Raw genomic sequence first — 14,835 nt, 5'->3', positions numbered from 1 at the left:
GGTCAAGTTTGATTGAACCATTATAAAATTAGGTGTTCTTCTTTTGTTATTTATTTTTCTTGAATTTTTATTTTTCCATATCTTAAATTTCTGTTGTTGAAAAATCCTATAATATTCATTTCATTAAAAAAATATATGTATATTTCAGGATCAGGGATTATGATTTTTGTGAAAAGGTTTTCAAACTATTCATGAAGTTTAAATTTTAAAAATAACTAATTCTTCCTCCCCCCCCCCCCCCCCCCCATTCTTCCCCCCCCCCCCCCTCCCCACTTTCTTGGTTAACCTTGGGACAGTTCTAAGAGGTCTAACATCCCTCAGGAACTAACATCTCATACCATACCTATCTCAACCCATATAAGGCTTTCTTAAGTTCAATGTTACGGTTAGAAAATGAGGAATTTTCAAAAATTGTGGGTTATTTTACCTAAACATTTTCATTAATAGCCCTATTAAGAAATGCAATTTTCACATTTATTTGATATAATTTTAAGCCTCTAAAATATGCAAATGCTAGAAGAATTTTAATGGCTTCTAATGTTGTTATAGGGAAAAAGGTCTCCTCAAAATTTATCTTTTCTATCTTAATTATTCCCCATAGCTACCAATCTTGCCTTCTTTTCTAATCACTAACTTGGAGCCATTCAACTAATTTTTAAATTCCATTTAGTGCCAACAAAACTTTGAGCATTTGGTCTACTAATCAACTCTCTTACATCATTTCTAATACATTGATTTAACTCATCCTATATGGATAAGATTTTGAATTCATCACCGAGGTCTTGATCTATAATGGTTGATTTTATCTCAAAAATGAATGTAGTATGGCTAATCTCATTCTAATGTCCTTTTCTAGCCCTAATACTTACTAATGGATCTCATAGGATAAGGTCTCTAGGGTGATTATAATAATATCTTTACTCTATGGGTAAAGGGTAATGAGGTTCTTCACTATCTACTAGGTCGACATTCTCTACTCCAAAAGTAATCTATACCTCATAATCAACCTCTATTCGAGGCACAAAAGGTCTATATGACTCATCAGATATAACATGGGTGAATTTCTCTTCAACTAAGGTTCTTTTGTTGAATATCATATAGGCTTTACCTACATAGAAATAACCTTATAAGACTCCTTCATCTGCCTTCAAATAAAACTTCCCTAAATGAGGTTTTTGATTCATTAGCTTAAATATTTAAAACTAAAAGTCATGAAAATGGGATAAATTTTGTGTCCTACTTAAATAATTCATAGGGTGTCTTATTCAGCTTGAACCTAATGTTTACTCTATTCAGCACATAGCAAGCAACATTCACTACTACATAAAAATACCTATTAAGGCCATACTCTGCAAATATTACCATAACTACCTCTACATGTGTCAAATTATTTCTTTCAGCTATACCATTTTCCTTTGGCCCTAGAGGAACAAAAGTTATGATTAATCCAAGATTCTTTGCAAAATAATTTAAAACTTTCATTTCCAAACACTCTACCATGATTATTATGAATATTAGAAATCAATCATCTAAACTTCCACTGGATCCAAGTGGAAAAAATCTTAGACTCATTAAATGACCCTCTCTTATGAGCCAAGAATCTATCCTAACTAAATTTAGAGCAGTCATCTACAATCACAAATCAAAAGCTCTTTCCTCATAGACTAGTTGTACTAATAGAGACAAATAAATCCATTTGTAAGAACTCCAGTGGTCTAGTGGAAGAAATATCATTAATAAAAATGAAATAATGACCTAGTTTTCCTTCATAATTGACACACATCACATATATAATCCTTAGTTAAATCTAACTTTGCAATCCCTCTAACTAAATCTATTGGGTTATCTTCCTAAAAGTTTTTATACTAACAAGGCATAATTTCTTATGTCTTTTTTTTTTTAAGAAATGCAAATTGATTTAAAAGAAGAAATACCTACTATAATCTAGAAAGCAAAAGCAAACCCTTTAAAACTACCATAATGGATATGCGATCCACTAAATTCCATTTTAGATCCATTGGGGTGATGGGGATACCAAATATTAAAACAACCTAATAAGGTTGGTTAGTACCCCAGCTTTTCCAAAAGATGGAAAAAGAAACCTAGTAAAAATCCCATATTTCATCATAATGGTTTTAAAAAGGTATAAGAAGCCTATAAGCAAAACAAGCAAATGATAACTAGTTACAAGAAAAATAAAAACAACTACTAAACCATCTATCTAAACATCAACCAGACCCTCATTGAACAAAGGGTCCAACAAGCTCCAATCAATAGTAGAAATTGTTGTTGTTGCATCAACACAACCAACAACAGCCACCAAGAACGAACCAATCAACGACGACAAAGGAATAACACCAACTCCCTCCTCAATAGTCCAAGAGTCAGCCTCTTCACAAGCAAAGTCATAGAAACTGAAAATCGCCACGACACCCATCATACTGGCAAGAACAACACCAGTAAAATTCCAATGTAAAGCCATAACACCGACAACCACCTCAATAAGACAATAACTAGCCTCATCATTGCCAAAGCCAGCCGAACTGATAATCATCACCACTCTCATCATATTGATAAGAGAAACAAACCAAAAAACTTCATATCCTTCCAGTCTTTAACCAATAAGACTTGATCTTCAAAGAACAACTTAAAAACAAGTGACCAAACAACCACCTCGTCATTACAAACATCAACCAACAACCTACTCAACATAGTCGATCCACGGGAAGACCCTTTATATGATCCAAACAATGTTGACGAAGCAATAACAATAGCTCCAACATCAATAAGCCAAGAGACGACCTCAAACAAAACTTGATCCTCATGGATAAAAGAAGTAACATCGAAATTACCAAAAACATCCTTCCTAATAGCTGCATATCCAGCACCAACCATACCATAATTGAGTCTGTCCACAACCAAGGACATCAAAATCATCAACATGACTGAATGACTCCAAGAAACTTCAAGAATCCAAATGAAACCGGATCTTTAAAATAGTAAGAACCACCTTTATAATCCAAACACGCATACACCATCCATCTCATAAACATCAAATGATCACACGTCAAGAACACTTTCAAACCAATTATGGAATCAAGAAAATCCATATACCATAGCAATCCCGAACTCCAGTTAACGTACATAAGAAAGAAATTTGCCCCAACACAAAATTCGTTCCCAAGAATGTTGTAGGTAATGAAGAACCACCACAAAAACATCTCCAAAAGCACCCTCAAATTTGAAAACTCATAAAAATCAATCAAGAATCTAATATTAGTAGGATAACCATATCCCACACAACCAGAAGCCAAACCAAGCCAACGGAGATCCGTCGACAAGAAGAAATCAGTGAAAAATGATTTCAATTTAGTAGAAACACCAAAATAATTGATCCAAAAGAGAACCTATACTTGATTAATCTTCATCAAAATCACATCTCTGTACAAAATTGAGATGCCAGAGCCAAACCAAGGTGCTTTTTCGGCCATATCAGGCCGACGGAGAACCACCAGACGCCAAAGATCCTTCGAAATTGCTAAGAATCGATTCTCTGTTAGGATCGCCTTCTCCTCTTCAAGTTCCCAAGATCGCCGCCTTCTCCGCTTCTCCGCTTCAATGATCTTATGTCATGGCCATGAATCATGCATAACAGATTTAAGAAAAAAAAACGGTATCAAATATATCAATGAAAGCTAGATCAAGCATCTAAACATTGTTAAAAATTATCTTAGCTTCTATAATGATCTTACCATTTAAACTGATTGAGAAATTATTTGAAAGAATTTTTACATCAAAGCCCTTATCACATAATTTATTAATGTTAAGTAAATTATGTTTCAATCCTTCTACTAAAGAATATTTTTAAAACTAAACCATTAGTTTATCAACTATACTGGAGCCAACTACTTTCTTAATTATGTTATCTCCCAAGGTTACCTTTCCTCTACTCCTTGCTCCTAGTGCTATGAACTTCTTTAAGTCTCCAATCATGTGTCTCGAGCAACTGTTGTCCAGGTACCTTATGCTCTCACTTAACTTCTTACATGGACACCCCTATAAATTCAATCAGGTCAGATTTGAAAATCAAAGTGAGTTTGGATTCCACCTTATGATTTCTTATATAAATATTTTGTAAGCTATCCTGTGATGACACTTTGGCCATCCAAACTATGTGTGTTATATGATGCATAGTGCTAGTGCATGCTATGTGTCCTAGCATGACACAAGAGTAACACCTAACTCTTTGAAATGTGTTCACTAACCTATGTGAGGGATATTGCTTCTTCTTAGGAATCTTTAATGCATGATATATCCTACGTTGTGGCTTCATATGCATAGCCCCATGTGTTCTGTTGAAGTGCATTCATTTTTTTAAGGAAGTATTCATTTGCACTTTTCCCAACTCCATGTTCAAGTAATATTTCTTTCTCTTTGTTATCCAACTCTACTACAAGTGTATTTAGTTCCTTGAATACCTTTTTAACACAATATTCTTTTGTTCCAAGGAGTTTTGTAACTTAATTAATTCAATATGCTTCTTGTTTAGATTATCAAACTCATTTAACAATGATACATGTTCATTTTCTAATGTGATATGTTTAACTTTTAAAGTTGAATGATCATTAAGTAAACTATCATGCTTAACTTTCAAAGTTGAAAATTTTCTTTTTGAAAATGGTATGCTATTCTTTTTTTAATTTTTATATGACTCATGAGATTGCTAAAAAAAGTAAATTACTCATCATAACATAACTCACATATCTCATCTTAATCAAAGTTAACAAATGAATCATTGGCCATGAAACACATTTGTTACTTCCTCTTATGCCTCTTATTCTGATGAGTTTGAGGCTTAGTCCTTCTAGAAAGCTTTTTGCATCTTTTGCTTGCCCTTTTTGGAGTTAAACTTTTCTTCACCATTTTCCCTAGTAATTTAATTATTTAGGTTAGGGAAATCAAATCTTAAGTGTCCTAGTTTCATATACTCAGGGAAAATAACATCAAAGGAAACTTTATTAAATTTACCTGATTTACTTTTATTCCTTCTCATGATGGTGTTTTTATTTTTGCTTCAGGAAGCTCTTGAACTATCAATTCATCAAAGCAATATCATCATTATCCCCAGCTATGGAGTTATTTCTATTACTGTCATTTATATTTAGTTCCACGGTATCCTCCTTTTTCCTATAGCATTCATCTTAAATTTTTTTTGCTCACATTTTACTCGTAAGCATTGAGAGAGCTCAATAAATTATTAATATAATAAAAAAATCAAGTCATGGGATTCATAGATTGTAGTGACTTTAGCATTAAAACTATCAGGAATGTAATATAGTATCTTATTAACCTTTTTAGAGTTTGATAGTTCTTTTCCTAAAGCATGCAAATAAGTCACTATTGTGGCAAACCTAGCGAAAATATTTGATATAGTTTTGCTAGGTTTCATGCGGAAGAGTTTGCATTTATGTAGTATTAAATTTAATTGAGATTGCTTGAGCTCAATTATACATTCATAAGTAATGCATAGTCTATCCCAAATATTCTTACTAGTAGTGCAAGCATAAATACACATGTAATCCTTAGATTTTAAAGCATATAAAAAATAATTTAAGCATTTCATATTTAGTTGTGCAATATCCCTACCTTCTAAACTCCATTTAGTAAAGGAGATTTCATTTTTAACACCATTAACAATGGAAAATGATGTAGAATAACTAGTTTGTATCATATGCCACATTCTAAAGTCTATCGATTAAAAAAAAAAACATAAGCATATGAATTTTCTAGAAATTAAACAGGATATTATCAAATAATGATGGATGAGTTATTGAATAGAGCATGCTTCCATATTCTCAAAGAGTGTCAAGAATCTTTTTAAAAGTTTTTTAAACCACTAATTCATAGAGCATGCTTCCATATGAATTGAAAGTTTAATTTATCATTGTTAAACCACCTGAACTATAAAGACACACAAAAAGGGGAATGAATTGGTATTTTAAAATTTTCTTTCAAAAATCTCCTTTTGAAAAACTTAAGCCAAATACACAACTTAATTTTCAAAATAGATTTTTCTAAGCAGAAGCAAATCATAAACAATTTTTTTTATTTTAGAAAAATTAATAATTTTTTTCTTTTGATTTTAGTTTTTTCTTCTTTTTCTTTTTCAACAAAATTAAATTCAAAGAACTCAACATTTTTATTTCACAAAGATGTCAATTCTTAACTTATATTTGTAAAAAAAAAATATATGCTTGAAATAAATGTTCATGAAAATGAAATGCAAAAAATAAAGTTTTGAAAGAAATAAGAACTAAAACACTATAAATTTATAGTGGTTTTATTAACCTTAACTTCCATCCACTCTCCAATGTACACCTCTCTTTGTATTATACTAATCTCTTTAGTTTCTCTCTTTTTTCCCACATAGTATGATAAAGAAGCCTTCACAAGAATCAATTCCACCTTTCCCTGATAAGGTGGGGTAACTTAATCGATTTCACCTTACACTGAGCGATAGAGTATATGAATCCCTTTTACCTTCTCCGGTGATGTGGAATTGCTGGTGGTTCTTTAACAAGGAGAGTTTCTTTTTAAAGTTTCCGTCAAGTAAAACTTTGACTCATGGAGAAATAATATGGATGTTTGTCAGAGCAACAATGTGTAAACTCTTTCTCTTTCACACCCCCTTGATCTAATAATGTTGTTCTTGAAAGTTCGTCAGGGATGTTAAGCCCTTATGAACTAATCCCGAGGCTAACCAAGAGGGGGGTGAATTGGTATTTTAAAATTTTCTTTAAACAAAAACACAAACACAACCAAAAAAATATTCACCACAAGAAAAACAAGGTGTAGAAATTAAATGCGGAAGTAATAATAAGAAATAACACACTATATTTTATAATGGTTCGATCAACTTAACCTACATCCACTCCTCGGACGCACCCTCTGAGTATTGCACTAAACTTAGTGTCTCTCTTTTTGCCCCCATAGTAAGGTAGAGAAGCTCGTACAAAAACTCCTTTTTTCCAACCCTGATGAGGCAGAGATTCTAACTCCTTTTGCTCCCTCTAGAAGCAGGTAGAGAACCCAATTCTTTTTGCTTCCTCCAGAAGCAGGCATAGAACCTTGATCAATTGCTGAAGTAGGCCTCTCTTGAACCTCCAAGGAACTAGGGACGACGATCGGAGAAGACAACTCGGATCCTTTCTTGGAGAAACCTTTGTGAATCCCCTCATAAACACCCCCTCATAAGATCCTCTCTCTCTCTCTCTCTCTCCCTTGCTCTCCCTCTTCTATTGGTTTTCTTAGGTCAGGATAATAGTAAAAGATACATTTTTGGGTAAAACAAGAGGTCTTATATAGAAGAGCTTTGGAATTGCTCTTAATTATAACAAATCGACATTATCGTTCAGGACGATCGGCCGATCATCCCGTACAATCAGTATAAATTCAGCTCAATCAGTCAGAATGATTTGGGAGAGTCTTGTTGCTCGGAAGGATAATTTATTCATATCATCTAGGATAATAAGATATTATCTTGTATGATTAGTTCAAGTCGTTGAATATCATCTAGACCATCGTCCTAGATGGATGTCTGGAAGATGGAAAAATAACTAGATCATCTTGGTCGATCAGTACAAAATGACCAATATCATCCAGAACATCACACTGAATGGATGTCTGGATGATGGAAAAATAACTTCATCATCCAGGATGATCGCTCGATTTTTTCAAACTATTAGTTTAATTTAGTAAATATCATCCAGAGCATCGCCCTGAAAGCAACCAGGCTGATTATATATCATCCAGGAAGAGCTAAGGTTTGTTAACTGATCATCCCGGACAATCCTACAAGATTATCTAGGATGATATGATCGAGTAATAAAATTTTAATTTATTTCCTTAATTACTTGATTAATTTAGGCATAATTTCAATGCATCATCCGAGATGATGTCCAGAAATAAAAGAGGCCTAAATAGATATCCCGACAGATTCTTTCTGAATTGAGATTATCATCCTAGACGATGTTAAAATCATCCAGGATGATTTTTTTTACAGTTGCCTTAACCAAGATGCCCTAATTAGGGTTTATATTTTTAACTAATCATCCAGCATAATTTTTGTATTATCCCAGTCGATGTGATCGAAAATAGAAAACTCTAAAATATTCAAAAAATTTCTCCTAGTGTGTGTGTGTGCAAGGTTACTTAGGATCGAGGTCCACATCATTTACAATTGACTCAAGAAAGGGTAAAAGATACTTGATGTACATTACAAACTTACTTAGTCCTAATCTTCCCAATCTTGAGCTAGTTCGATTTGCAATTTGATATTGTGGACCTTAAATGTTATTAGGCAAGACAGTCGTAGAAAAATAAAAATATTTGCTATCATCAAAATTTTATTTCCTAAATCTGATTCACAATAGTTCCCCCTCTCAAAACTTCACCTTTCTCTCCTCCTTGCTCAAAACCCACTCTTTAAACCTTTGCTTAAAAAAGGCACACACCCCTTAACCACCAAAGATTGTCTCTCATAAAATAAGTCGTGATTAAATTATAGGTCTAAAAAAACTCTAATTTTTAATTTAGCTGCCACCATTTATATAGTAAAATTAATGGATCATACAATACAATTAGTTTAAATATCCTTTTATAGTATTATACAATGAATAATCTACATGACAATCAATTAAAGTCCATTAATTGATTATATTATACAAATAAATAGTATTACAGTATGATTAAAACAACTCAATATTAGATCACACATAAAAAATAATAATTAACCAAAGATCCTCCGAGTGATTTAGATAGTATAATTTTTTTATCATACTGGATGAACCAAACTTCATCTAGAGACTCCTCGGGAGGCTCATACAATATGATATAGTATTGTATAGTACAATTAGAAAATAATTACATTTGATTTCATTGCTTAATTAATTGAACTAATTATATAATAATTTAAAAGATCATATAGTATGAAAGGATTCATACAGTATAAATACTTCAAACATAAAAATTCAAATTTGCCTATTTTAGGTAAGTTAGATTCTACAATGGGGTTTCTTGATATAGTTAATCATCTAGTAAAGTGTGTGGTCATATTATATGATTTGTTATATGCAAATTGTATATTTTTAATTAAATGAATCATTTTAATTAAATTTTTTTGATATGATCATACAATATAATTGGGATCATACAATATGTTTAAACAAAAATAATTAAAAATCTTCATTTCTCATACCCTCCATAAGTGTGTCCATAGTTTCTAAGCTAATATATACCTTTTACATTGATATACTCAACAAAATTAAAAGTATTGACTCTTAAATAAATAAAACCCACACTATCTAGTTTTGAGTCTAGATTCTTTGACATTGCTTGGTGTATAGTAAACTTATAATGTTAGTACACAAAGAAAATATATGCAACAATAAAATATAGGACAAACTAAATATAATTTATTATTAATTGTTATCATCAAAATAAAAAATAAAGCTCCTAGATTAAAACATTTGGGCATATTACTCAAATGGTTTGTAGAACTCGGTGAATTCTCTATCACCAACATGCCAAGGATAGCTATTAAGGATTAAGCACTTATCAAATTTCTCATGGACTGCATTGACCAGGGCACAAACTTAGAATCATCAACATGACCTTGTTTTATATTGTACATAAAAATAATACCTTCAATAAGCAAGAGGTTTACATAGCCATCATTCACAAAAGCATTATAGGGTATCGAGTATGAAGCGGTATTTGCAAGTCTATGATTTTTTTTTGAATTAGGTGTCACTCATCTAAAAGTCTACTCAAATTCATAACTTATAGTAAACCAGATTAATGACAATTATAAAAACTATCTACTCTCCAAATACCATTTCAAAGTTAGAATGGAAATTGGTAAGATTGAGTACTTTAAAATCACTCAAATTCCCTAAAATTAGAATTAGATGGATAAAATTCTTTCTTAACAAGGAAGAATTAATGGTCAATCATTCATATGGGCCTCAACACTCACCCTTATGGAAGAGAAAGTATTAAAAGTAGAAATGGATCCTCCAACCCTTTATACCATAAGTTAAGTGGACGCTTCCATCATGTTTCCAAAATATGGGTCAATCAATGCTGAGGTCGGTGACCTCTAATGATTCAAGATCAAAGATGAGAACTACATATACTTGGTGACTTACTATTTATAAAAACTATATTCTCACTCAACCTCAAGTGTGTGCATGAAGACTTAAAAGAGTCTTTACTAGCTAAAATTCACTAGAGCTAATGTGGAAGCCATTCTGAAGGACATACACTTTCATATAGGATACTTAAGCATATATATATTTTATGGCCATCTCTATGAAAAGATAGAAGAACTCTACAAAACATACTTGTAATGTCAAAATATTTTTTTTCAATTCAGCTATATTCTTCTCATAATTTATACTTAATTATAAATTTATAGCAATTCTGCATATGTGTAATGGATCGATTAGGCCCATTTTTTCCATTAGCAGAACAAAGGAGATTCATCATAGTCATGATCAATTACTTCACCAAATAAATCAAAGCCTTATAAGTGGCCCACACAACATTATTCTGATTCATAATTTCATTTAGAAAGTCACAATTTGCCACATAGAGTTCCTTTTATAATTATCAAAAAAATGGTCATAATTTAGTGGTAGAAGCCTCAAAGAATTCTACTACACTCAAGGTGTTCACCTAAAGTTCACTTTCTTTCACCATCTTCATACCAACAGATAGGTCAAAGCCCTAATAGGCTTATACTTAATCTCCTTCACGAGTAGAAGGTTAAAGGAGCCAAACAAAAATGGGTAGAGCAACTTCCCTCCGTACTAGAGGAAATCGAGATGACCTCATCAACATGAATAGGTTACACCCCTTCCTCCATTTTAACAACACTTAAGTCGTACTCCAAATAAAACTAAAAATAATAAGCCAAGGGATGCGAACTGTGAAACATGACCCTTGCAATAACCAACTAGTTGGAAGCATCCAACCAAGAAGATCTACAAGCACCCACCAAACTATTAGAAGAACTTAGAGCACAATTCACACCCCAAAATGTTGAAAAATAGTAAAAAACCAATAGATACTAGAATATGCTCACCACTTTATAATGTAGAAACTAAAAAGTACTTGGGAAGGACCCTACATGTTTAAAAAAAACGCTAGTCTAGCACCTTATAAATTACAAACCTATAACAAAATAGAAATACCTATGCCTTAGAGTACTGATGACCTCAAATCACTATATCCATAAGGAAGCATTAGTCTCCAGTCACTCTATTTATTCCCTTATTTCATTTTTTATAAGAAACACTTCTCTATTTTTGGAACCATCTCTTATCAAAATAAAAAACTATCAAAAGATTCATCTCACACAGACATCCTCTCTAAAATGCTCAAGGAATTGGGGAAGTCGAGACCCAACACTTGATAACTCTCTAGGAGAGCTACTTAATAAGATACATATCAACACATAATTTCTTGACTATGCAATGATCAACGACAATCACCTAAGTAATGTTGGACCATAAATTCACCCTCCAAGAGTAAGCTTATAAAAAAATTATAATACTCCATGAGGCAAGAAGACGCCCCCAGACACTCAAGAGCTGTATTAGTGTTAGAGTCATGTGTATAAAAAAATTAATCTTTCTACCAAGATTTACTAATTATTCCCCATCAGCTAACTCATGCTGAACTACATTTTGAATCCCAAGGAGAACAACCTCTTAATGAGTTTTCCTTTACACATTAAACTTTCTAAAGTGAAACCTAACAAACTATATTCTCTCACTACAAAATGATAAGCTTCAATAACCCAAGCAATGTAGGAATGTCATGTCTCCCTACAGGTTCAAGCTAAAAGAAAAGATATGAATACTCCTAAAGGTGAGTCAAGGCCCCAAAGCATTCAAAACCTATGCAAGTGTAAAGAAAACTTATCATTCTATTTGGATTTATTATTATTCCATGTCAAGCAACTAATGATGGGTTACATTTTGAAACCTAAAATAAAGAAAACTTTAAATAATCCTACTTACTCTTAATAAATGAAAATTACAAGTAATATATTTATAAGGTGAATTACTATCCCAACACTCGAGCAACTCGAGCAGGAGAAATTAGATATTTTAAATACATATGAATATACTCATTATTTTATAAGAATAGGGTCTTTATCAAACTCTCCCTCATGCTCGATTCACAAAAAAAGTACAAAATCCATCACTAACATGTCCTCAAAATACAAAGGAACGAAATTTATTTATAGACTAACCATCAAATTGTACAGATAAATGTGATCACCCAATAAGCGTAGGAATATCCAGTCCCATTATAAGTCTAAGTTGAGAGAAAAAATTGAATTACTCCCTTAGGTGAGGGAAGGCCATAAGAACTCAAGTCCTCATGAGAGCTATAGCCCCCAATTAAAGTTTATGAGGGTTGTTAATCCTTTATGAACTAGCTTAAGGCTAACCAAGAGGGGGGGGGGGGGGTAATGGGGGGGGGGTTAATTAGTTATTAAAAATTTTCTTAATGAAAAATTAAATCTTTTTGAAGTCTTTTTAAATATTTTAATACAAAAAATTTATGAAAAATGCAACACAAATTTAACAAAAAAATAAAATAAAATTTGACCATAGAATAAATCACAGAATAATACAAAAATTAAATATGGAAAAGTAAATAGAAAGAACACACATAATTTATAGTGATTTGGTCAACTTGACCTACGTCCACTCCCTAGAAACCTCTATTTTAGGTATTCACTAAAAGTATTGTCTCTTATTTTTCCCCCATAGCAAGGAAAATAAGCCCTTTCAAAATCTTTCCATTGACCTAGCAAAGAATAGTACCTTAAATCCTTTTACTCCCTCCTCGAGTAAGTAGAGAACCTGGAAATCTTTTTACTCCCACCTGGAGTATACAGAGAACCTTGGAATCCTTTTACTTCTTAATAGAGTAGGGAGTAGGAAGAGAACCTTAAAATCCTTTTACTCCCTCCTAGAGTAGGCAAAGAACATTGGATCCGATGCTAATGAAAGTCTCTCTAGAGCTACTAAGGAACTAAGAAAGAAGCTTGACGAAGATGGTGGAAACCTTGCATGGATCAACCTTGGTGAATTCCTCATAACTCCCCCTCACAAGGATCTCTCTCTCTCTCTCTCTAAGCTATCCTTTCTTCCTTCTCTAAGCTCTCTCTTAGGTCAACCCAACAATAAAAGATTTCTCATAAGAGTGTTAGAAATCCTTAAATAGTGGGCTTAAAAAACCTAAATTTCAAAACTTCCATCTTCAGTTCATACAGTATGATATACGTATCTTATAGCACGATCAGTTCAATTCAGACTTATCCAGCAAGATCATTCAGATGAACTATTTTAATTTTTATAAGACATCATATAGTGTGATCAAAATATCATAGTATAATCTATAGAAATTCCTTCTATTAATTTGGGATGATATTTGGTTTGGCCAACTTTATAAACGAGTGAACGTTCAAGATTATGGATATCGTATGCTACAATCAATACAAAAGTTATGGATTTTATTTTATATGATCTCTAGGATGACCAACTTTGTACATGGCTAATCATATAATATGAATTATATCTTGCAGTATGATCAATCATAATAATTGTCCATGAATTAATTGTCTGATATCACAAGGTTAATTAAGGAAGATTTTAATTAGGACGTACAATACAAACTAAATCATACTATACAATCAATAAATAATTAGTATCTTTTTTACCCTTTGGTGGCTAGGGTTTTGATAGAGCATGGAACTTTATATAATATGAGTTAAAATTGTATAACATGAAACCAATATTATACAATACAAATTACTTAAAAAAAAAACTCTCTGAAAATATTTTTATCCCTCCCCTAGTGTGTGTGTTAGGCTACTCAATAATGATATCCATCCAATTACATAGTAATAGGTTAAGAAAGGAGAAAATGCAAAATAAAATAAAAATTTACTATAAATGTAGTCTACCCAATCTTGAGCTGATCAGAATTGCAAGTGATTGGTGGACTAATTTCCTAAATTGTTAGTATACACAGAAATAAAACAAAATATCATAGAAATAGGAGAAAGGAGTAATAGGCACAATAATGTTTGTATCAACAAAATCATAGTGTTTGAAATATGTTTGTAATAATCTCTCCCTTTTTTTATGATGGCACATATTATTATTTTTAGATTTTTAAAAGGTTACTTTCCTCTAAACTCCCCCTTAGATGAAAAACAATTGTAAGAACAAGGAGTGTAAGTTTTTTTTTAATTTTTAAATAATATGCAAATAACAATAATAATAATAAATAACAAAATAAAATAAAAATATCAATAATAAATAATAAAATACTACTCGCCCTTTTGACATCACAAAAGGAAGGTAAATAGAAGGAAGAAGAGTGAAAAAAAAGAAAAGAAAATATAAACAAGAAATGCATAAAATAAATATACACAAAAAGATTAACAACCCAAGTAAAGAAAAAAGCATGACAAACATGAGAAATCTCGTGGGCATATTTCAAAATGTTATAAACATACTCTACAAATAAAAAAGACAAACAAGATAAGTGTTGACTTTAGTATAACCACAGGATTTGGATTCTAGAGTTTACACACCGAGCTTAATATCTTCACAGACAAAAATCTTTTGTTTAAATAAAAATCTAATTCAATAATTATAATTAGAATAGAGAAACTTAAACTTTTTATACTGCAAGCATGAAATATATTGAGTAAAATATTATTATAAAAGTGATTAGTGAAGAACA

This window comes from Dendrobium catenatum, unplaced genomic scaffold, assembly GCF_001605985.2.
Source record: "Dendrobium catenatum unplaced genomic scaffold, ASM160598v2 fragScaff_scaffold_257, whole genome shotgun sequence".
Lineage (NCBI taxonomy): Eukaryota > Viridiplantae > Streptophyta > Magnoliopsida > Asparagales > Orchidaceae > Dendrobium > Dendrobium catenatum.
The sequence above is the reverse complement of the archived record's forward strand: the minus strand, read 5'-3'. Positions refer to the sequence as shown.